Source organism: Ornithorhynchus anatinus, chromosome 11 (genome assembly GCF_004115215.2).
Source record: "Ornithorhynchus anatinus isolate Pmale09 chromosome 11, mOrnAna1.pri.v4, whole genome shotgun sequence".
Taxonomy (NCBI): Eukaryota; Metazoa; Chordata; class Mammalia; order Monotremata; family Ornithorhynchidae; genus Ornithorhynchus; species Ornithorhynchus anatinus.
The window spans coordinates 42,662,611-42,687,821 of NC_041738.1; the positions used below are offsets into that span (position 1 = coordinate 42,662,611).

Consider the following 25,211-nt stretch of genomic DNA (forward strand, 5'->3'; position numbering starts at 1 on the left):
GGATCTTGGAGGAAGTGGGATGAAACTAACCCTAACCTAACACGGAAACTAGCCTCAACGTGGCTCTGTGTTGTGGGACTGATTTTCAAGGCACAGAAAAGACTTTGGGACAGAGAACCAAAGGAGTTGTTACATTTCAGAGGCAACTTCATTTAGAAATTGACGGGGTAGCTGTTGATGAATTAATCGCATCTCAGAAGAAAAGCAGTATGGTCTGATGGAAAGAGTAGTCCCGGGAGTCAGAGGATTAGGTTCTAATCCTGGCTCTGCCACTTGCCTGCTGTGGGACCTTGGACAAGTTGCTTAACTTCTTTGTGCCTCACTTACCTCACTTGTTAAAATGGTGATTAAAATCCTACTCCCTCTTACCTAGACTGTGTCCAATCTGATTAGCTAGTACCTAAACCAGGACTTTGAAGGTTGCTTTCCACATAGTAAGCACTTAACAAATGCCGTTAAAAAAAAATAAAAATCCCGGTCCAACAAGGACCTCACAGAACTTTAACTATCCTATAATCGAATTACAACTCCTCATTTAATGTGTTCGGCTTTGAGATATTAGGTTAAGCGAGACTGAACGACACTTTAGTGATGTCTAACACTACAGACTACAGCATGTAGAGACTTCATATTGCTTTTTCCACGGGTTCTAGAACTTATCCTAACTTGGAACATTTACGTCTATGGCGACGTTATCTCACATTGTCAATGAATAGAACGCTGCTGTACCTTTCAGAACTTCCTACTGATGACAATCTTCAGTCTTCATCATTTGCCATTCAGGCAATCCCTTTAGGTTATATGTTAAGACTAGGTATTCACAATTTGTTACAGCATTAAAAATAATCAGCTGGAATAGAGAAACGAGTACACAGTCAACAGAAGAGCAAAGGGAACTTATTTTTTAATCCATCCTTAGGGGCTTAAACGTAGGCCCACATTTTTGCTCAAATCCCCAAGGCTGGTGGGGAAGTTCAGAAAGACACCTAGGCCAAAGTTAGGAGTTAACTAAAGGAAAATGATAAGGTTAGAACAATCTCAGCTCTAGTACCTTACACACCCTTTCTCTTCTCTCCCACTCATTACCGATATTGCTCCTTGAACTCCACAAATAACCAACTGCCGGGTCCTTGCCAAGCTTAGCCTGCCTCAGACAAGACAACCGTCTAGTAAGGGGGCCTGGAGTGAGTACTGTGGGGGTGGGAGAGCAGAAAACAGCTTTTGCTGGCTTCTTCTACACTTCCTTTTCCCCCTAACCAGTGCTCACTGGCAGGCTGAGCCAGGGGTCGCACTCCACAACCTCTGGACTGTAAGTCTAGACTCCTCTCTAGACTGTAAGCTCATCGTGGGCAGGGAATGTGTCTGTTTATGTGTCCCGTACTGGGATAGAGTACGGGCCTGGGAGTCGGAAGGACCTAGATTCTAATCTTGGCTCTATTTGTCTGTGTGATCTGTCACTTCACTTATCTGTGCCTCAGTTACCTGACCCGTAAGATGGGGATTGAGACTGTGAGCCACACGTGGGACTGGGACTGTTTCCAACCCGATTTAATTGTATCCACCCCAGCGCTTAGTACAGTGCCTGGCACATAGTAAACATTTAAATACCATAATCATCATTATATTTTGGGCTCTGCACAGAGTAAATGCTCAGTAAATATGACTATGAACGAACAACTTCATTTCTCAGGCCTGGGCGAGACGAATTGTTTTCATAGGCAAACTGGTGAGGAAATGGAACTCCTGTCATTCTGCCCGAGGAACACAGGATCTGGAATCTCAGAACTCCCACCACCCCTTGTCCTCGCAGCCAACTGGCAGGGGCCGACGCAACCTTTAGAAATTTGATGACTTTGGGGGAAAATGGAATACCACCTGGGAGGGCGAAGAGGGGGCAGGGACCCCTAGTGCCACCCCGAGAATCTCTGATAGCAATTCTTATTCAATTATTGTAGGCTGAATATTTACTATTTAACTTCTCGTGATAATTACGATGATGATGTAATATTAAATTCATTCAATCATTCAACCGTTTTTATTGAGCACTTACTGTGTGCAGAGCACCACACTAGGCCCTTGGAAAGTACAATTAAATAAAAGGGCTCTCTTTGGGAGGCTCTTTGCCACAATAAAATGCCCGTTTTCTACCACTTAATCCATTGAAATAATCTGTGTTTTATTTTAGAATCTTATGTCAACATTAAGAGTATTTACTGAGTGCCCAGTGTGAGTAGAGACTGTACTGGATTCTTGACAGAAGTAGAAAACCCAATTCCTTCTCAAAGATGTTTACCAGTGAATAGAGCTTACGATAAAATCTTTTTAGTTCCAAAGACATTTAGAAATGAATGAAACCTAGATTTAAATAGACTATCAGTAAATTTGCTTGGAATTTAGTTTTCACTGAAGTCACAACTAAAGTATCATATAACTGATTGTCATTACAGACTTCTCTCCTGTCAAATACAATGCAAACATAACTTACAACACTTTGATTCTCATTACTGTTCTATTATGTACTTCAGTATTCTATTTCCAGATCTTACATGTGAAAAGCCAATCATGGAAATCATGACTATAATTTTGCTGTAAACTTATGTTTACAGCAAAACCAGATTGATTTTCATTTATGAGTAAATTTCGATGTAGAATGACAATGACTTCTAATCAGTCTGCCCTACCTGGGCATAGGAAAATAAAAGAGGCAAGTAAAGAGAGAAAGACAAATAAAATAGGAACATGAACTCCACTAGAACTCTGGTTTTGTTTCCATGGAGGATGGGAAGTTGATCCAATTTTAAAGCCTGTGAGGTTAAGTGTGGCATGAAAAGAATGATTAGATGGCATGGGTAAGGGCTGAATACCTTTCCAGCTTCAATTTCCTGGCCCTGCTTCTGCTTTCTGATGGAGTAAACATCCAGATACACAAAAATACAGTTTCTGAATTTGCTAGGACTGAAGTAATTATTATGAGCTCACAACGCTGTTGCAGAGCAGCGATGGCATTACTAACGGTAGCTGGTGGTTTCTGCCTGAAAGCAGACTTATTCCTCAAATTACACTGCTCTAGAGTATCCTTCCTGATATAATTGCGAGGGAAGTTTAAAATCTGGGCCCACCACCAACTGATTTGTTTTATAAATCCTTGTATTTAAAATCAAGGTCTGAGATTTATTTTAGATGTGCTGACTTGGACTAGAAGGTGGCTCAAACAAAACAGGACATCCCCAAATTCTTAAAACTTTTACACCGCCTAAACAAAACATTAAAAAAAAAATCAATAAAGGGGGTTCTTGGCTGATTTTAGCCGATGGTGGAGCGGGCAATAGGCATCAATAGAAAACTCTTGGCTGACGCTCATTTATTTCCATAGTACTTTTGCCTAATATTGCTACAACTACCCTTCTGACTCTCCAAATTCAATTTGGGGTTCAGGTGCAATTCCCTGTGCATCTGCAGGGGAGGACCTGGTTATAAAGACACTACATGGATATATAATTGGCATCCTTCGAAGAAAACACCCCTGATGGTGAGAAACTACACCGTATGTACTCCTAGAAAGAATACTGCTAGCCGTCAGGGCATTCTTCATTCAAGCCCCTCACCTGCTGAGCCCCCTAATATGTGGTCACCAACTAAATTCTACACCTTTATTGTAAAGCTCAAATCTAGAGATGTAATGAATTAGTGAAGAGCAATAACTCTACAGCATCCTATCTACACTGCAGTCACAGGGCACTCTGTGATTAGAATCCTGGTCTTCGGATTCCCCGCGCCAACGGCAGCAGTCTTTGCCCTGTCCCATTCTCACAGGATTATAAATGCATATATCGTTTTTCTAGCTCCAGGAAATTTAGGATCACGGCCTCTCCCAAGGGCTAGCAGCAGCCACTATCTCCAGCAGAGCGCACCTAGAAAGATGATAGGAGAACTGGAATCCTTAATACAGGAGAACTGGACTCCTTAATAAACCAATCCTATCTATTGAGCTCTTACTGTTTGCAGAGCCCTATACTCAGTGCTTGGGGGACTACAAAAGATTTGGTAATGTTCCCTGTCCATAAGGGCCTTGGTCTAATCAATCATATTTATTGAATGCTAGTGTGCAGAGCACTGTACTATGCGATTGGGATTGCAATTGGGAGAGTAGACTGTAAGCCCAATGGGCAAGGACTATACCTGTTGCTGATTTGTACATTCTAAGCGCTTAGTACAGTGCTCTGCACATAGTAAGTGCTCAATAAATACTACTGAATGAATGAATGAATGAGAGTACAAGATAACAATGCAAAAGAGTTAGTAGACACGTTCCCTGCCCAAATTGAGCTTAGAGTCTAGAGGGGAAGAAGTATCTGACATCACTTGGCCTAATGGAGGGAACATGGGCCTGGGAGCCAGAAGGCCCTGGGTTCTAATCCCGGCTCTGCCACTAATCTGCTCTGTGACTTTGGGCAAGTCAATTCACTGGGCCTCAGTTCCCTCATCTACAAAATGGGAATTACGACTGGGAGCTCCATGTGGGACAAGAACTGGATCCAACCCGATTTCCTTGTATTTGCCCCAGAACTTAACAGAGTGCATGGCACATAGTAAGTGCTTAAATACAATTATTAGTTTGACAGTACATATCAAAGACTAAAGTCATGAAATCTCGACAATCATTACTACCCAATTAACGACAATTCTGACAGGAAATCAATTATACTTACTGAGCACTTATTATGCACAGAGCATTGTACTAAGCGCTCGGGAGAGCACACACAATCCAGCAGAATTAGCAAGCACCTTCCCTACCCAGAAAATGATGGAAAACTGGTGAGCCGAAGGCCGTGACAGATGCTTGATCGACTGACAGCAATTTGCTAGAGAGGAAATTTTGGTCAACCCACTATCGGTCTGTGTCAGGCCAGTCCAGTATAATTTAGGAGGAACAGTTGCTCTCAGCATCTGTTAGGTTTCCGTTTGCTGCACTGGTAAGTAACATGAGTGTGATCAGTGTTGGGACCTCCAGCTCTCCTGGATTGATTGATTGATTGAGTTGTATTAATACCTTGATGTCTGGCCACTGCCTCACCATCTCATCAGCACATCCATTTTGGTTTATTTACCTTTGCAACCTATGGAGGGGGACCTTCCATTTGCCATTTGTGGCTTGGAGCACAGCTAAGAGGTCTCACCTATACACACTACACACGCACTAGGGAAAGCAGCGTGGCTTAGTGGAAAGAATATGGGCTTGGGAGCCGGAAGATGTTGGTTCTAATCCCAGCTCTGCCACTTGCCTGCTGTGTGACCTTGGACAAGTCACTTAACTTCTCTGTGCCTCAATTACCTCATCTGCAAAATGGGGATCAAGACTGGGAGCACCATGTGGAACAACCTACCTTCTATCTCCCCCAGCCCTTAAAACAGTGCTCGGCTTAAATACCACCACTGTTATTATTTGGAGGCGAAGGCGGCCGACCCGGGGCAGCGGGTCATTGGCAATACTGAGAAAGTTTCTCACTGATTACCTTTCCTCGGGTTGTTAATGAAAGCAAGCCTACCTGGCTTAAATCAATCAATCAATCAATCATATTTATTGAGCCCTTACTGTGTGCAGAACACTGTACTAAGCGCTTGGAAAGTACAATACAGCAATAAAGAGAGACAATCGCTGCCCTCAAAGGGTTCACGGCCTTTTGTGGAGAGCAGAAGAGTGCCCTGCCGGTAAACTGGAGGCTGCATGACAGCTTCAAAAAGTAAGTAAATAAATAAAAATAAAGGCAACCGAGGGGAGCCAACACGGGTCATTCAAAGTTGTGCATCCAGGGCAGTCCGGGGTTGCCAGAGACGGTGGTCAGGCCAGGCAGCTTGGATAACAATAATGATGGTATTTGCTAATTGCTTACTATGTGCCAAACACTGCTCTAAGCGCTGGAGCTTCCCGCGGCTCCCTCATTCAATCGTATTTATTGGGCGCTTACTGCGTGCAGAGCACTGTACTCAGCGCTTGAAAAGTACAATTCAGCAACGGAGAGAGACAATCCCTGCCCATTAGGGGCTCACAGTCTAGAAGGGGGAGACAGGCTTTGAAAACAAGTAAAAGGCATCAATAGCATCAACATAAATGAATAGAATTAGAGCTATACACACACACATTAAAAACATGCAAAATGGACATTAATATAAATAGAATTATAGATAAGCACATATACACACAATTGCTGTGCAAAGTAGCTCAGTGGCAAGAGCACGGGCTGGGGAGTTAGAGGTCATGGGTTCAAATCCCGGCTCTGCTGCTTGTCAGCTGTGTGACTTTGGGCAAGCCACTTCACCTCTCTGGGCCTCAGTTCTCATCTGTAAAATGGGGGTTAAGACGGTGAGCCCCATGTGGGACAACCTGATCAACTTGTATCCTCCCCAGTGCTTACAATGGTGCTTTGCACATAGTAAGTGCTTAATAAACATCATTATTATTATTATTAGAGCAGAGGGAGGGAGTAGGGGGAATGGGGAGGGGCAGAGGGAAAGACAGCGTGGCTTAGTGGAAAGAGCACAGGCTTACAAGTCGGAGATCATGGGTTCTAATCCCGGCTCTGCTACTTGTCAGCTGTGTGACTCTGGGCAAGTCACTTCCCATCTCTCTGCCTCAGTTTCCTCATCTGTAAAATGATGAAGACTGTGAGGTCCACGTGGGGACCACCTGATGACCTCGTCTCCCCCAGCACTTAGAACAGTGCTTGGTACAGAGTAAGCGCTTAAATACCATCACTATTATTCAAGCGCTTAATACGGTGCTCTGAACATAGTAAGCCCTCAATAAATATGAATGAACAAAAGGAAGGGCTCAGTCTGGGAAGGCCTCCTGGAGGAGGTGAGCTCTCAGGAGGGCTTTGACAGCCTTCTCCATCCCACCCCGTACCCTCCACTCCTCCGGTGCCGCTCACCTCCTTACGGTCCTCCATTCTCGCCTATCCCGCCGTCAACCCCTGGCCCACGTCCTACCACTGTCCCGGAATGTCCTCCCTCCTCAAATCCGCCAAACTAGCTCTCTTCCCCTCTTCAAAGCCCTACTGAGAGCTCACCTCCTCCAGGAGGCCTTCCCAGACTGAGCCCTCCCTTTCCTTCTGCCCCTCCTCCTCTCCCCATTCCCCCTCCTCCCTCCCTCTACTCTTCCCCCCTTCCCCTCCCCACAGCACTTGTGCATATCTGCATATATTATTTATTACTCTATTTTGTTAATGTGTATATATCTTTGATTGTACTTACCTATTTTGATGGTATTGACACCTGACTACTTGTTTTGTTTTGCTGTCTCCCCCTTTTAGACTGTGAGCCTGTTGTTGGGCAGAGATGGCCTCTCTCACCCAATTGTACTTCCCAAGCTCTTAGTCCGGTGCTCTGCACTCAGTAAGCGCTCAATAAATAGTTCGAATGAATAAAATGGGAGCCTGTGAGCCCCACGGGGGACCACCTGATGAGCTCTCATCTCCCTTCAAGCTTAAAACAGTATTCGGCATAGAGTAAGCGCTTAAGAAATACCGTCATTATTATTCAAGCGTTTAGTCTGGTGCTCTGCACACAGCGTAAGCGCTCAATGAATAAGATCGAATGAATGAATGAAAGGGAGGGCCCAGTCTGGGAAGGCCTCCTGGAGGAGGTGAGCTCTCAGGAGGGCTTTGAAGGTGGAAGAGGGGTTGTTTTGGTGGGTATGAGGAAGCAGGAGGGGGGTCAGGTTGTTGGTATTCCTATTTATTAAGCGCTTACTATGTGCAGAGCACTGTTTTAAAGGCTGGGGTAGACACAAGGGAATCAGGTTGTCCCACGTGGGGCTCACAGTCTTCATCCCCATTTTACAGATGAGGTAACTGAGGCACAGAGAAGTGAAGTGACTTGCCCACAGTCACACAGCTGACAAGTGGCAGAGCTGGGATTCAAGCCCATGACCTCTGACTCCAAAGCCCGGGCTTTTCCCACTGAGCCATGCTGCTTCTCTAAGCAGCTTCTCTAAGCAGGTGAGGGGCACCGGGGCGGGGAAGGAATACTGGTTTTTTGTTTTGTTGTCTATCTCCAACATTTAGACTGTGAGCCCGTCGTTGGGCAGGGATGGCCTCCATCTATGGCCAAACTGTCCATTCCAAGTGCTCAATCCAGTGCCCTGCACATAGTAAACGTGGTTCAGTGGCAAAAGCCTGGGTTTGGGAGTCAGAGGTCATGGATTCTAATCCTGACTCTGCCGCTTGTCAGCTATGTGACTTTAGGCGAGGCACTTCACTTCTCTGGCCTCAGTTGCCTCCTCTGGAAAATGGGGATGGACACTGAGCCCCACATGGGACCACCTCATCACCTTGTAGCCCCCCTCAAGCACTTAGAGCAGTGCTTTGCGCATGGTAAGCACTTAATGGTATTAATGGTATTATTATTAAATACGACTGAATGAATGGGGGGCCACCCCCAGACGTCCCTAAAGGTGCCTCCCCAAAGGGTCATGACCCCCTGCCCCCCCCCCCCCCCGACACTGTCTGCCCAGTTTAGACTGTGGGCTCGGTGTGGGGCAGGGCTGCCTTCTCTCTGTGGCCCGGTTATCCATTCCAAGCGCATAGTCCAGTGCTGTGCACATAGTAAGCGCTCATTAAATATGAATGGAGGGGGGGCGGGGGTGCCCCCCTAAAGGATCACGATCCCCTTCCCCCCACGACATTGTCTCCCCTGTTTGGACTGGGGGCCCGAGTTGGGCAGAGACGGTCTCTCCCTGTGACCCAACTGACCATTCCAAGCGCTTAGTCCAGTGCTCTGCACATAATCAGCACTCACTGAATGAATGAATGGGGGGGTGCCCCCCAAAAAGGGTCGCGACACCCCCCCGACACTGTCTCCCCCGTTTAGACTGGGGGCAGGGCTGGCCTCTCCCTGTGACCCAACTGGCCATTCCAAGCGCTTAGTCCAGTGCTCTGCACAGTCAGCCCTCACTGAATGAATGGGGGGGGTGTGCCCCCAAAAAGGGTCACGAACCCCCCCCCCATTGTCTCCCCCGTTTAGACTGGGGGCAGAGATGCTCTCTCCCTGTGGCCCAATTGTCCATTCCAAGCGTTTAGTCCAGTGCTCTGCACACAGTCATTGAATGAATGGGGGATGCCCCCCAAAAAGGGTCACGACCCCCCACGACACTGTCTCCCCCGTTTAGACTGGGGGCAGGGCTGGCCTCTCCCTGTGACCCAATCGTCCATTCCGAGCGCTTAGTCCAGTGCTCTGCACCCAGTCAGCGCTCATTAAATCCGAATGAATGAATGGGGGGGGTGGGAGGGGGTGTCTCCCTGCCTTCTCTCTGGGGCCCGGCTGTCCATTGCAAGCGCTCAGCTCGGTGCTCTGCACATAGTGGGCGCTCCATCAATACGACCGCAAGAATGAATGAATGGATGGATGGATGAATGAATGGCGGGCCCCGCGGCCGGTCGGTCGCCCCGGGCCCCCTCCCCTTACCTCAGCCTCAGCGCGGGGACGAGGAGGAGCGCGGGGACGAGGCCGGGGCGGGCGGGCGCGCGCGCGCGCGGGCGGGCGCGAGGCCGCGGTGGGGGTCCGGCCGCGCCGCGCCTTCCGCTCCTTCCGCTCCTCAGCAGCTCGGGCTTCGGCGCGACGCGGGCGGAACAAACGAGCGCCACTAGCCGCGGGGGCCGGCCATTGTGCAACGTCATCAGGCCGCGACCGCCCCAACGCCAGCGCCGGCGGCCTCCCCGCCGGCCCGCCCGCCCGCCCTCCGGCCCGGCCCGGCCCCCGGGCCTCCCCCCTCACCTCCCCGCCCTCCGGCCCCCGACCCCCGCCAAGCCCGCCCGCACGGGCCGCGCTGAAAGGGGCAGCGCCGCCGCCGCCGCCTCGACCGCCCACGAGACCGTCGCGGGAAGAGCTGCGCGCGCCGCTGCGCACGAGGTCTCGCGCGCCTCCCTCCTCCCCAGCCCGGCGCACGCGCCCTCCTTCCTCCGCCTCCCCGACCGGCGCATGCGCCCTACTTCCCCCTCCCTCCGCCTCCCCGGCCCTGCGCATGCGCCTTCTCTCCTTCTCCCCGGCCCGGCGCACGCGCCCTCTCTCCTTCTCTCGCTACCCCTTCCCGGCGCATGCGCCGTCCCTCCTCGCCGGCCCGGCGCATGCGCCCTGTCCTCTCCCTCCCCGACCCCCCCAGCCGTCCGTGCTGCACATGGCGTCGCAGCCCCTTTGCAGGCTGTGTCCCTCCGCTCCTCGGCTCCCTGCAGTTGAGCGTGGCTTAGGGGCGAGAACCTGGGCTTCGACGTCCGAGGTCGTGCGTGCTAATCCCGAATCCGCCACTTATCAGCTTTGTGACCTTGGGCGGGTCACTTGACGTCTCTGGGCCTCAGTGACCTCATCTGTAAAATGGGGATGAAGACTGGAAGCCCCACGTGGGACAACCAGATGACCTCGTATCTCCCCCAGCGCTTAGAACAGTGCTTGGCACAAAGCACTTAACAAATACCAACATTATTATTACAGTTAGGCAAGAGAGAGAGACAATCCTTGCCCACCAACGAGCTCACAGTCTAAACGGGGGAGACAGACACCAAAACAACGCCGCCACTTGTCTGCTGTGTGACCTTGGACAAGTCGCCTAACTTCTCTGTGCCTGATCTGTAAAATGGGGATGAAGACTGTGAGCCCCATGTGCAGCAACTTGATTAGCTTGTATCTACCACAGTGCTTGGCACATAGTAAGCACTTAACAAATGCCATAATTATTATTCTTTGGGCCTCAGTTACCTCATCTGGAAAAGGGGAATGAAGACTGTGAGCCCCACGTGGGACGGGGACTGTGTCCTACCTGAGTTGATTGTATCCACTCCAGTGCTTAGTACAGTTCCTGGCACAAAGTAAGCGCTTAAATACTATATTATGATTATACTTTTATGAAATTGGGTTTTGACATACAAGGGAGGATTACCCGATTTGTTGTTTCAAGTCTCCATGCATGACTCCCAGAAGTATGTGTGTGGTTACTATTCCCTTGTCCAATTTCTGGCTTCACAGCATCCACGCTCAGAAGGTCCGGCCACACCCTCAATTTAACATGGCGAAAACTAAACGCAACAAATTCTCCAAAGTCTTCCCAGCTTCTTCATTATTTGCAACAGCGTCGCTTGAACCGCGCCAGCTCCATGCCTGCAAACCTCGGAGTCTCAATATTCAGCCGGTTACTGAATCCCTTTGGTTCTTCCACATCATTTCGAGAATCCGCCCCTTCTAATGTATCCAGATGGCCACCACAATGGTCCAGGGACTTGTCATAGTCCAGTTTGACAATTGCATCACTCTCCTCAATGATTTCCCCACGCCCAGTTCCTCCCCTCTCCTGTCCATACTTCCCTCTGCTGCCCAAATCATTTTTTGAAAATGGTGTTGTGCATGCCTCTCCCCACTCAAAAACCTTCAGTGAGTTTTCAGTGAGTGCATCAAACAGAAACTCTTGGCCATTGACCAGGAGAACATCTTAAAACAAAGTCAGAAGCAGCATGGCCTGGTGGATGACGCACGGCCCTGAGAATCAGAGGACATGGGTTCTAATTTCGGCTCCTCTACTCGTCTGCCATACGACCTTGGGCAAATCACTTAACTTCTCTGTGCCTCAGTTATGTCATCTGTAAAATGGGGTTAAGACTGTGAGCTCCGTATGGGACAAGGACTATGTCCATCCTGATTAACTTGTATCTACAGTGTTTAGCACAGTGCCAGTCACTAAACATAGATATTGGAGGGAGGAGGCCTGGACAATCTGTGACTGCAACCTGCACCCGCTTCTCCAGCCAGAAATCACACCTGAAACTTCCTGCAAGGCAAATGGGACTCCAGGCCTGTATTAGTCTTATCGGGAGTCAGCAATAATGAAAGGATATGAATTTAAACAATTACATTGGAGCATATATACACATAAAAATTGTCCTCACCAAAAGCTTTGAGTACATTGATTTGCCACTCATCTGAGTTCAGCACTTCCACACATCTGTAGACCGTGATCTTGTTGTGGCCAGGGAATGTGTCTGTTGAATTATACTCTCCCCAAGTGCTTAGTACAGAGCTTTGCACGCAATAAGCGCTCAATAAATACGATTGAATGAATGAATGAATGTTACCACCAGACTTAAATTGTTACCATGTTTTCTACTGATGGACCTAATACTTGTTTCAATTGGACCTTTTAATAATCTTCCTTTCTCTAAACTTCAGTTCAGAGGGTCACTTAATTACGATGTCAGACTACGTATCCCTTTTTCTTCCCAGAGAGGGCTACTATCTTGCATTGAGATTTGCTTTGAAGTCTTGAAGTGCCGTATCTAACTGAGGACTAACTTCTGTGTAAAGACAGCAGCGTATGTTTGGTGCAAGGTGGCCGTACTGTTGGTCCGTATAGGCCTAACACACAGAACACACTTATTCTGCTGAGAACACACATGTGGCATCGTGAGCATGCGAAAGCAAAGTGAGCGAGTGATATGAGTAATACTAACATTCAAATTCAATAGCTCAATTATGGAAATATGCTAAAAGAGATTGCTGTAGGCATAAAAAAGCAGTGTGGCCTAGTGGAAGAAATGCAGCCCTGGGAGTCAAAAGACCTGGGTTCTAATTCTGGCTTTGCCACTTGCTTCTTGTGTGACCTCGATTTATCAAAAACACTTTTGTTATCATTATTGTCCTTCTTTTGAACACTGAATCAATCAATTGTACTTATTGAGTGCTTACGGTATAAAGAGCACTGTATTAAGCACTTGGGAAAATACAACAGAGTTGGTAGACATGTTTCCTGCTCATAAGGAGCTTACAGTCTAGGGGAAGAGGTAGACATTAATATAAATAAATAAATTATGGCTAAGTCTCCTGCCTTACTGCCTCCAGCCAATCCAAAAAGCCTCATTCCTTCCCAGAGCTTTTCCTGCCCAATAGGGAGGTGATTACTTCCATCCCACCCCTCTTTTTTCCACTAGCATCTCTTTATCCCTCTTTAACACCTTGTCTCTGAACCCAGTGGCTAAGAAAAGGCAACGTCTCCTCTAGTTTAAGAATTAAAGGTGGAGGCACTCCTTCGTCACTGGAGACAAAAGCAGGAGTACAGCTCAAGTTGTGGAGGGAGAGTTTGGGTGTCAAAATTTGGCTCCTCTCCACCCCGGCTGTATTTGTCTCAGCCTTCTGCTTTCACGCCTGGAATAGATGGTCGTCATGATCAATATCAGAATTCAATGAACACTTACTGCATGTTGAGCACTTTAACCCGCTCTTGGGCTTCTGATGAAGATGATGATGATGATGGAGTCTCCCGTCAGGAACAGTGGACAAGCCTCTGTCCAGACACGGTGATTTCGGAACCAGGCCCCTGTCCGAAGGACTTGTAACATTAGTGGTTTGTTGAGTGCCATTCACACTTTCTTGTCCCTGCCAAACCTGTCACTGGGGCAAATGGGTACAACAAATAAGAAGCAAAGTGGCCTAGTGGATAAAGCATGAACCTGAGAATCAGAAGGACATGGGCAAGTCACTTCACTTCTCTGTGCCTCAGTTCCCTCATCTGTAAAATGGGGATTATGACTGGGAGCTCCATGTGGCACATGGACTGTGTTCAACCTGCTTTTCTTGAATCTATGTCAGCTCTCACCTCTCAGGGTCGCACCTGGAGAGTTTCCAGTACTCTACCAGTCTCGGCTACATTTAACAAGTATCATTAATAAAAATGGCTACCTATTTCTACATCAAATTGACCATTGGTTTCAAGGATCCTCACTAGCTTCCTTATTTTTCCATCCCCTTCTCACACTACACTCCAATTAGTAATCTTCCTTCTTTGGGAGATCACCTTCTAACAACTTTTCTTTCACCTCTCCCATATCATTTCACATCTCCCATTTCACAGGAGGGAGAGTCAAGCAAAGGCATACGCATTCTATTCCTAGTTTGGCCAGTGGCTAGCGAGTGGAAGGCAATCTGCTACAAGCCAAAACTCACCTGTGCTGGGCAGCAGCGGCATGGGAGAGAGTCGAGGGCAGAGAATCAAGTTTACTGCGCAGAAGGAGGCAGTGGTAAACCACTTTCGTATTTTTACCAAGGAAACCTTATGGCTCCACTACCAGAACAATTGCAGATGGAAAGTTATGGGTCAGAAATGACTCGGTGGCATAAGACAAGACAAGATGTCAGCTCTTAGAACAGTCCCTGACACCCAGTAAGTGCTTAACAAATACCATTAAAAAAACAAAAAAAGGCAAGTAAGGCAGTTGGCAGGACAATTTTTTTTAATGAACTAATAATATCAATAAAAAATTCATAATGAAAACGACTTCAACAAAGTGCTGGTGCTGTGGTGAAGTTCCATAGGCCAGCATCCATTCGGGGTGTAGCCATGTGATATTCTCTGCAGGCTTTGCTACTCATATTAGCAAGGATTAGCAAGGATTTCTGCTGAGCCTGTCCGATGCACAAGATGCCCTCGGTGATTCTTCGGACAGAAGTCTTCACTACTGTTGGCCTAGTCTCAGCAGGCATTTTGCTAGTTCTGGCTGCTTCACCTCTCCCCTCTGCCTTACTCCCCACACAGTGAACTGTAGATTAGACTTTGTGGGAGGGAGGGAGGAGGGTCGGTCTTGAGAACCTACAGCAGTGTGGCGTAGTGGATAGATCATGGGCCTGCGAGTGAGAAAGTCATGGGTTCTAATCCTGGCTCCACCACTTGTCTGCCGTGTGAACTTTGGGCAAGTTGCTTCACTTCTCTGGACCTCAGTAACTCATCTGTAAAATGGGGTTTGAGACTGTGAGCCCCATGTGGGACAGGGACTGGATCCAACCCGATTTGCTGTATCCACCCCAGAGCTTAGTGCTGAAGTGCCTGGCATATAATAAGTGCTTAACAAATACCACAGTTATTCTTAGAAAACGATACTTTGATGAGTTTATAGCCTAGTGGGAGAGACAGGCACACATTGTGTACCTGTGAAGGGAACAGGAATGAAAACAGATCAATGACAAAAAATAAGGAAAAATAAGGAAGCTAGTGAAGATCCTTGAAATCAATGACAAAACTAAATGCATGAATAAAGAAGTGAAATAATCAGTATATACACATGTGCTAAAAGTAGACGATGGGCTTACATGAACAATGAGGTGGGGATTCATAACAATAATAATAATAATAATGTTGGTATTTGTTAAGCACTTACTATGTGCAGAGCACTGTTCTAAGCGCTGGGGTATACAGGGTAATCAGGTTGTCCCATGTGAGGCTCACAGTTAATCCCCATTTTACAGATGAGGTAACTGAGGCACAGAGAAGTTAACCACACTGCTTCTCTTGCTGCTGCTTCTCTTGTTGCTGCTTCATTGAGGAATGCCTCTTGGAAGACTGGTTCATTAAGGCAGCTTGATTGATTGATTGATTGAGCTTCGAAGATAGGAAGGGATGTGGCTCAGCAGATTTGAAGGGAAATGAGTCTGTCCAGGGGGAGAGCACGCACAACAGGTCAGATATGGGAGAGGTGAAAGAAAAGTTGTTAGAAGGTGATCTCCCAAAGAAGGAAGATTACTAATTGGAGTGTAGTGTGAGAAGGGGATGGAAAAATAAGGAAGCTAGTGAGGATCCTTGAAACCAATGGTCAATTTGATGTAGAAATAGGTAGCCATTTTTATTAATGATACTTGTTAAATGCTTACTCCTGTGCCAGGCACTAGTCTAAGTGCTGGTGTACAAGGTAATCAAATTGGACACAGTCCATGTCCCACTTGGGGCTCACAGTTTCAATCCCCATTTTACAGATGAGGTAACTGAGGCACAGAGAAATTAAGTGACTTTCCCAAGGTCACAGAGCAGACGAGTGGAGGAGCCGGGATTAGAATGCAGGTCCTTCTGACTCCCGGGCCCATGCTCCATCCACTAGGTCACGCTTTTTCTCTAGCCATTGGAGGTTTTGAATCAGTGGAACCAGTAACGGAAGAATTTATCCCCAGGCCCCAGACTAGAGTCTGGCTCAGGACTCCTACTGCTTTGGTGCCACAGCAACATGGGAGCAGGGAGTTTTAAAGTTCTCAGTGTTCTGGGAACATTTAGTTCTGAAAAGTGGAACATTTAGTTCTGAAACGTGGAACATTTTAGTTCTGAAACGTAAAACATTCTCACTGGGGGCTCTCAAGTTACTTTGCATGTGACAAGCTTGGGAGCTTCTGGAGCTGTGAAAAAAGGGGGTGTGAAGAAGGACACCCCAACCAAGAAAGAGGCCTCAGTGTAGTTCTAAATTGGGGAGGGAACGTGTCTATCAACTCTGTTATATTGTATCCTCCCAATCGCTTAGTTCAGAGTTCTGCAGAAAGTACGTGCTCAATAAATACAATTGATTGATTTGGATCATTGATCTATTCTGATGGATCACCATCAATTCTCTCTGTGACCTCGGACAAGATGCTTCACTTTTTGCCTCTCACTTCCCTTATCTGCAAAGTGGAGAGCCACATCACCCTTTTAGGATTCCTTCAGATGGCTCAGAAATGGAGTCACCTTGTAAAATATGGGGAGAGTAGAGCCTCTTCTGCCACATTCCCTGCATTCCTGGACTGCCGGGGAAATTAAATTCTGGCTGAGGCTGGGGCAGGTCACCCAAGGCCCTAATATGGATGTCTCCAGCCCATTGACCCACCTACCTCAGGAGCTGGAAGTTCAGGTGGATGAACCCGGGTGGGGGCAAGTGAAGAAGAGGACCCATTCAAGTTGTTTTCATTCTCATTTAGGTAGGTTTTGGGTTAAGGGTCTTCCAGAGATCACCTGTTCCTTTTTGGCCCCTGGTGTTGCACTGGGTGCTGAATAGATATAGTTCCCATCTTCTAGGGGTTTTCAGTTTGATACTTCCAGGCAGCCATAATGATCTCTGGAGAGATCTGCTATCTTCACTTGCTACTCACCATCTTGCTCTTTGTTCTTCCTGAGCTAACCCCTTCACTCATACCTCACCCACCTCAATGTCTACACTGTTTCCCTGGCCTGGAACTCCTCCTCACTGGCCAAATCCAGCTCACGATATTTACAGCCCTCCTAAAATCTCACCTACCCCATTTCACTTCCACACCCCAAGGGGTACAAAACCCACTAATCATCTCTAGTACTTATGTACATAGGGATCCCCAACCTCAGCACTTTTGTACAATAATACATAGTACATTTTTTTCCTTTTATTACTCCATTTGTAAGTATTTTTATGTAGTTCTCCCCGTTAGAGTGTTCCTTGTGAGCAGGAACATATCACTTCTCTGTTTTGTACTTCCTAAGTGCTTAGTAAGGTTCAGTAGTAATAATAATAATATTTAAGTGCTTACTCTTTGCCAAGCACTTTTCTAAGCACAAGGTAGATAAAGGATAATCGGTTCAAAGTCCCTGTCCTTCATGGGCCTCCCATTTTAAGTAGGAGGGAGAACGAGTATCTCCATTTTATAATAAGGAAATTGAGGCACAGAGAAGTTAAGTAACTTGCCCAAGGTCACACAGCAAATAAGTGGAAGAGCAGGAATTAGAACCCAGATCCTCACTCTTTCCACTATGCCACACTGCTTCCCTAATGTTGTGAAAGTAAAATGAGATAACCAATGATAAAATTATTTGGAAATAGGAAAGCTTTAGACAAGAAGCAATATATTGCTATTATATAGTCACAAGGAAAAGATTTAAAAATCACATATCAAAAATACTGAAACATCAAAAATTCACTTTTTAGGCTGGCATAATTGCAATGTATATCTGTGTGTGCGGATACATATATGTACATATATATATATATATATATGTATATATACACATATAAATATATTACCCTTCCTATTTAGATAGATATTGTATAATAATTTCAGAAAATGTACATTCAGTGATTAGGTAGCATTCATTCAATTTTTCCATAAAGCACTTTTTAACTATGCAGTTTGGCCAAAATGCTGATAGGGAATTAGGAGACATTCTTCCTACCACATACACCTTGTCTCGACAGGACTCAATTGTTGTGTCAAGAAGAATCTTTGTGTGTCTGATACGGTTCGAGTTTCCTTAAATGTGGGGTTTGTCAGGAATATAATGCCCATGTTACAGGAGAAGTGAGGACATAGGCATGAAATCAAGGCTCTCAAAGTAGAGGGGACAGACCCTTTATTCAATTAATGATATTCCTGAAAAATTCCAAGTCAGAGATTCATTCATCATTCAAATGCTGCAAGGTTGAAAGAAATTGGAATGAAAGCTAATCAACCTCAAAGTGCAAGTATATGGTAGGCAATCTGTTCATGTATTGTAATGGCTGTAATTATGTTTGGGATTCTGGATTCTAATTCACTCTCTCTTTTACAAACAGTTAACATTTATAACTAGAAACCCAGCGGCTTGGCCTAGTGGGAGAGCATGGGTCTGGGAGCCTGGGTTCTAATACTGGCCCTACCATTTGCTTGCTGTGTGACCTTGGGCAAGTAACTTAACTTTTCTGTGCCTCAGTTCCCTCAACTACAAAATAATAATGTTGGTATTTGTTAAGCGCTTACTATGTGCACAGCACTGTTCTATTCTAAGCACTGGGGTAGATACAGGGTAATCGGGTTGTCCCACGTGAGGCTCACAGTTAATCCCCTTTTTACAGATGAGGTAACTGAGGCACAGAGAAGTTAAGTGACTTGCCCACAGTCACACAGCTGACAAGTGGCAGAGCCAGATATCGAACCCATGACCTCTGACTCCGAAGCCCAGACTCTTTCCACTGAGCCACGCTGCTTCCCCTAAATGGGGAATTCAATACTTGTGCTTCCTCCTATCTAGACGGTGAGCCCTGTGTGGGATCTGATAATCATGTATCTATCTACCCCAGTGCTTAGTGCGGTTCTTGGAACATAGTAAGAATTTAACAAACACCACGATTATTATTTTATTCTAATTGTTGTTAATATTATCATTATTATTACTAAGCTCTGGGGTAGATACAAAATGATCAGGTTGGACATATTTCCTCCCTTCGTGAGGTTCACTTTCTAAGTATAAGGGAGATTTAATCCTCATAATCCCCATTCCAGATGAGGAAACTGAGGCACGGAAAAGTTAAAGTGACTTGGCCAAGGTCACACAGCAGACAATTGACAAAGCTGGTATTAGAACCTCCCACTCTCAGGCCTGTGCTTGTTCCACTAGGCCATACTGCTTCATTCATTCATTCATTCATTCATTCATTCAAACATATTTATTAAGCGCTTACAGTGTGCAGAACACTGTACTAAGCGCTTGGAAAGTACAGTTCGGCAACAGATAGAGACAATCCCTACCCAACAACGGGCTCACAGTCTAGAAAGGGGAGACAGACAACAAAACAAGTAGACAGGCATCACTACCATTAAAATAGATAAACAGAAACATAGATAAATGCACATCGTTAATAAAATGGAGCAATAAATATGTACAAATATATGCAAGTGCTCGTAAATGCTATTAGGTGAGAGGAGCGGGGATTGATTATGTGAAATGTTTAGACTATGTGGAAGTGCAGTCTATAAATAGTCTATCTTAGGACACACACTTACGTGGTTTGACTAGTTAGGAAATTAGGGAAGATTCGTTTGACAAAGAGAACTTGTTCGGGTACAACATGCGATGATTTAACAAACGGCTGGCATGCTGGAACGTGGTGTGGGAGTGAGTGAGGTCCTCAGCGTGAATTTTTGTCAACAGAGGGTTTTGCACAAACACAACTCCCACATCAGAGGAGAATTAAGTGTAAGTCAAATTAGTAGGCGGCATAGCTGGAAATACTGAATTTCTACCTCCTATTTTCCCAGCACCTTTCTGCCTATTACCTCACCTGATTGCTCAGATTTTCTTAGGGAAGGCTTTGCAGAAAACCGCCTCCAAATATGATGCTAGTGGTTAATTTGAAATAACGTCTTTTGGAAAAGGGCGATTGCCTACATCTCTCCCGGATTTCATCATTTATAGCACATTAAACTTAATAAGGCAATTGTCTGTCTTATGCCGTAGCGACACCGCGGACCCATCTCTCCCAGAACGCCCACTCTCCATCTGCAAATGTTCTGGTAGTGGATCCATAGAGTAAAAATATGGAAATGGTTTACCACTGCTGCCTTCCGCTCAGTATACCCTCGACTCTCTCCTGTGCCGCTTCTGCCCAGCATGGGTGAGTTTCGACTTGTAGCAGGTTGCCTTCCACTCACTAGCCACTGGCCAGGCTAAGATTGGAATGGGTAGGCCTCTGCTTGACTCTCCCTCCCGTAGCCGAGACTGGTAGAGTACTGGAAACTCTCCACGTGCGACCCTGAGAGGGGAAGGCAATCGTAATTCAACACAAATGAACTCAGACGGAAGACCGTAAACACAAGCAGAAAGATCCCAGCCCTGGGAGGCGAAGGACATGGGTTCTAATCCCTGCTCTGCCACATGCCTTCTGCGTGACCTTGGTCAGGTCACTTAGCTTCTTTGTGTCTCAGTTTCTTCAAGTGTATAATGGGAATCCAATGCTTCTCCCTACTACTTAGACTGTGAGCCCCACGTGGAATAGAGACTGTCTCCGATCTGATTAAGTTGTATCTACCCCACACTTAGAACAGTGCATGACACATCTTAAGTGCTTAATACATACCATAATTATTATGATAATAATGTGTTTATTATTACATTATTAATAGTTAGTAATATGAACTAACATAACCAGTCGGGGTCTTTTGTGTCTATTGGGAGGCTGGATGGACAGGGAAGCCCCGAACCCCCTAGGATCACAGCTCCTTTTGGGTCACACTGGAATGTTTAGGGTCCTCTCAATAGCAAAGACTCATCTTTCCTTCCAACCCTATGCCCCTTAAATTTTCCATCCCAGTTGATGACACCAACATCCTCCCTAGCTCGAAAGCCTGAAACCTCGGTATCATCCTTGACACCTCTCTATTAACTCTACATTTCAAACTGTCACTAAGGCCTGCTCATTTTCCCTCCACAACATTTCCCAGGTGTATCCCTTCCTCTCTAGCCAAATGGCCACCATGCTAGTCCAGGGGCTTATTGAGTCTCAGCTAGACTACTATATCTGCCTCTTTACTGCTCTCCCTCCTTCCAGGCTCACTAATTACTCTGCTGCCTGGAAATATTTTTCTAATTTTTCTCACTGCTGACCTGTTGTCCACATCTTGCCTCTGGCCTGGAACACCCTCCCTCCTCATAACCGACAGACAAGTATTCTCCCCACCTTCAAAGTCTTACTGAAGGCACAACTCCTCCAAAAAGCCTTCCCTGACTAAGCCCTCTTTTCCTCTTCTCCCAGTGCCCTCTGCATCACCCTGACTTGCTCCTTTATTCATCCCCCTCCCGGCCCGACAGCACTTATGTACACATCTGTAATTTATCTCTTTATATTAATGCTTTATTCCCCCTCTAGACTGTAAGCTTGTTTTGGACAGGGAATGTGTCTGTTTATTATTATATTTTACTGTCCCAACAGCTTAGTACCTTATTCCACACACAGTAAGCGCTCGATAAATATGACTGATTCACTTTTTCAGCTATCTTTCCATTCTCATTTTCCTTCTCTTAATTATTTTGTGTCGGTATCCATCATTAAAGGGTGAGCTCCTTGAGGGCAGAGAGTACTGAACAGGGAATGTGTCTGTTTATTATTATATTTTATTCTCCCAACAGCTTAGTACCTTATTCTGCACACAGTAAGCGCTCAAAAAATATGATTGATTCACTTTTTCAGCTACCTATCTTTCCATTCTCATTTTGCTTCTGCTAATTATTTTGTGTCGCTATCCATCATTAAAGGGTGAGCTCCTTGAGGGCAGAGAGCATTCCTTTTATCACTACTGAACTCTCTCAAGTGCTTGATACAGTATTATGCATGCAGTAGGTTCTCAGTAAATGCAAGGATGGGTTAATTGATGGTTGAATGCTGAGCAGTGACACCAGCTAACAAGGCCTCTCTGCAAGCTCATCTCTGAGGTTTCAATCAATCAATTATTAGTTTATTGATCACCTCTTATGTGCAGTGCACTATTTTAAATGCTTGCAGACATATAGGAGAAGGAAGAGATATGATCCCAGCCCCGTGTAATAATAATAATAATATTTACTAATCGCTTACTGTGCATTGTACCGAGCCCTGGGAAAGTATGCACAGGTGGGAATTCATCCATTCATTGAATCATATCTATTGAGCGCTTACACTGTACTAAACGCTTGGAAAGTACAATTTAGCAACAAGTAGAGACAGTCCCCTCTAATAATAGTAGTAATATTATTTATTAAGCCCTTGCTGGGTGCAGAGCAATGTATGAAGCGCTGGGGGAGAATACACAGGTAGGAATTAGACAACTCCTTTTCTTAGAAGGCTGACTGACGGGCGCTTCGTGGGAAGGGAAAGAATCCAGGAGAATTCTTGAGAGGAGAGGGTGTTGAAATCAGTGCTCTTCACTAGAGAAAGAAATTCAGTCCACGTTGGAGGTTCACCTGGTATTCCCTTCAATTCCCAGGGAGAGATGCTGCAGTACGAATGTGTTCAGATGCTGCAATATATAGGCGTCCGTAGGTGTATGCGGATTTTCTCTGACTTTTTTGTGCTTTCTTCGAATTGCCACAAGGGGGAAGAAAAACCCAATCCAATCCCCATTTCACATTCCAGAATAAAAAGTGTCCTTGCTGTCACCCAGCTTCGCCACCCCGTCATCGTCATCATCATCATCAATGGCATTGGTTGAGCACTCACTGGGTGCAGAGGGCTCTTCTAAGCACTTGAGAGGGTGCAGTGCAACAGAGTCGGTTGACACGTTCCCCGCCCACAACGAATTTACCAACACACTTTATCTCTCCCACTTCTAGGGCTCATTGAAATGCTCTGAACTGGTTAAAAAGCGTGTCATGAATGCCCATTTTCAACCCTGCAGAATGAAAAATCACAGTATCGCACTGGACTTGATGGCTCATCTAGAATCAGCGTTACTGCTCCTCCGGGAAGCTCTATGAAATAATCATTTTTTTTAAAAAGAAAATAAATAGATTTGAGGGAATGTCATTTTCCCAGAATACTTAGGTATACACAGTGCAGGAGACCCTTAAATCAGGTTTGGTCAGAGCATGGTGAACTTTCACGGGGAGAATTCTTCTAGAGGAAGATTTCTCTCCTGGCCTGGATCTCCGTGGGGCAAAACTCAGTGTCAGAGCCAATCTTCCCCTTGCTACCTACATAGAAAGGATGTTTCCTGAGATTTGTCCTCGTCCAGAATCTGCTCTGGGACCCCTGATGTGAACTAGTCTGCCTGCCAGAGAGAGTTTTGAATTTTCCAAGCCCCAACCCTTTTAGAAAAACAGCAAGGCTCAGTGGATAAGAGCATGGGCCTGGGAGTCAGAAGGACCTGGGTTCTAATATCGGCTCTGCCACATAGCTGAGTGACCTTGGGCAAGTCACTTAACTTCTCTGGGCCTCAATTACCTCATCTGTAAAATGGGGATAAGAGTGTGAGCCCCATGTGGGACAGAGACTGTGTCCTACCTGCTTAACATGTATCTATTCCAGTGCTTAGAACAGCGCTTGGCACATAGTAAGTGCTTAACAAGTGCTTAACCATATGACTACTATTAATAACAATGATATATTTCTCCTCTCTCTCCATGGGCACTCTGGGAAACTTCCTGACAGTCCCAAAGTGCAGGAAGCCTGGGAATCTGTCTACTGTATTTACTGAGAGCTCACTGTGTGCAGAGCACTGTGCTAAGTGTTTGGGAGAGTACGATACAACCAGATAAAGTACGATACAACCAGATAACAGACACATTCCTTTCCCACAGTGAGCTTACGGTCTAGATAGGGAGATGGGCATTAATATAAATATGAAGGACTCTCAACACCCTGGGAATCACTTGCCCATCAGGCAAACCCCTAAAACAACTGGAAAGTGCAATTGAGGATGCAGTCACATAGACCCAAATTCTGGTCCTACGGGATAACATGGACAATGGAAACAATACAAAGTAGGCTCAAATATTATCTCTGTTGGTTGCCGTGAGAAGGAGCCGAACTTCTGTGTCGATTTCCACTGACTGACATTTTTAAATGAGCTTGGATTTTGTCCTATGAGCATATGGCCATTATCGAAACAAACATATATTCCCAATATAATCTCCCTAGATACTTTTATTTATACAAAATTACTTTCATACATGTAGTTTTCTGTATTTACCCTCATGCCTGCCCCTGAATCCCCTTTCTGGCTAGAAAGCTACACTCCCCCTTGGCCTTCTCTTTTTCACTTAAGCACTCATTTAAACAAATCTCTTCATCGGCATGCATATATGCATATATCTTATATTTATGCTTGTCTAGGCATCTCTTCACTGCTCTGCATTTCCTTTTCTTTGGGCACACCGTTCTCTGTGGCTTTGTACTAAATTTCTCTCACTCATTTTTTTTTTCCTCTCTCTCCCTCTTTGTTACATGTGTTTCGTCCTCTATTTCTCCACCTTTTTAAATTGTCCTTGCTAACTAATAAGCATGTCCAACGAGATGCCATTTTCAGCATCAAGACCCAGAATAGCAGCACCTGGGGAGCTGTCCATAAAACCCAACTCATGCCCAGGGCAGACAAAGATGCCGAATGACGAGAGGGGCAAGTAACTCTCAATTAAGAGCTTGTCGAAGTCACCCCAGGACAATGGCTTCTGGAACAACAGATCGGTGGATGCAGGTTTAACAGGGAAAACACTTTGGTTGGCAAGATATTTCCAGATGCCAGCTGAAGGTATTTCAGGGCAGTGGAGATAAGAGGAGCAGCCTCCACCTATACAGCTCTAGCGATCCGAATCCGGGAACTCCACAATCCCCACAGAATCAATTTCACAGTTCATGGGATCCCACAAAGGAAATGTGATTTTTGAACACCCAGGAAAAATCTCATCTATGTTGGTAACATTGTCCCTGGGCCCCACACTTTTCTCCCTGCCACCCAGGCTTCCCTTGGCTCATCTCAGTGTGGTAATGCGGTATTTGTTAAGCACTTACTATGTGTGAATCACTACCCTAAGCACTATGCTAGGTACAAGGTAATCAGCTCCCTCTCCTACATGGTACTCACAGTCCCTCTCCTACATGGTACTCACAGTCTAAGGATGAGAAAGAATGGATCTTACAAGAGAGGAAATTGAGGCATAAGGAGGTAAATGACTCATCCAAGGTCACACAACA

At 45.9% G+C, this 25,211-nt stretch overlaps 1 protein-coding gene and 1 non-coding gene across 7 annotated transcripts in view; both read right to left on the minus strand.

The window, feature by feature from the left end:
• The window catches only part of ZC3H18 (zinc finger CCCH-type containing 18), a 78,015-nt gene extending 68,493 nt beyond the window's left edge, over positions 1 to 9,522 (minus strand). For 4 of the 6 annotated variants that reach the window (XM_001508452.4, XM_039913443.1, XM_039913442.1 and 1 more), the window contains exon 1: positions 730 to 850. The gene's annotated coding sequence lies outside the window, so the exon portion shown is untranslated. Of the gene's footprint in view, positions 1 to 729; positions 851 to 6,547; positions 6,580 to 9,462 lie in introns of those variants that run through there. The other 2 variants (XM_039913440.1, XM_039913441.1) reach the window with 2 other exon arrangements.
• Positions 9,523 to 20,172: 10,650 nt separating this feature from the next.
• LOC114815408 lies at positions 20,173 to 20,310 on the minus strand. Its single transcript, XR_003763170.1, has one exon. It is a non-coding gene; the product is annotated as a small nucleolar RNA SNORA7 (small nucleolar RNA).
• Positions 20,311 to 25,211: the final 4,901 nt, after the last annotated feature.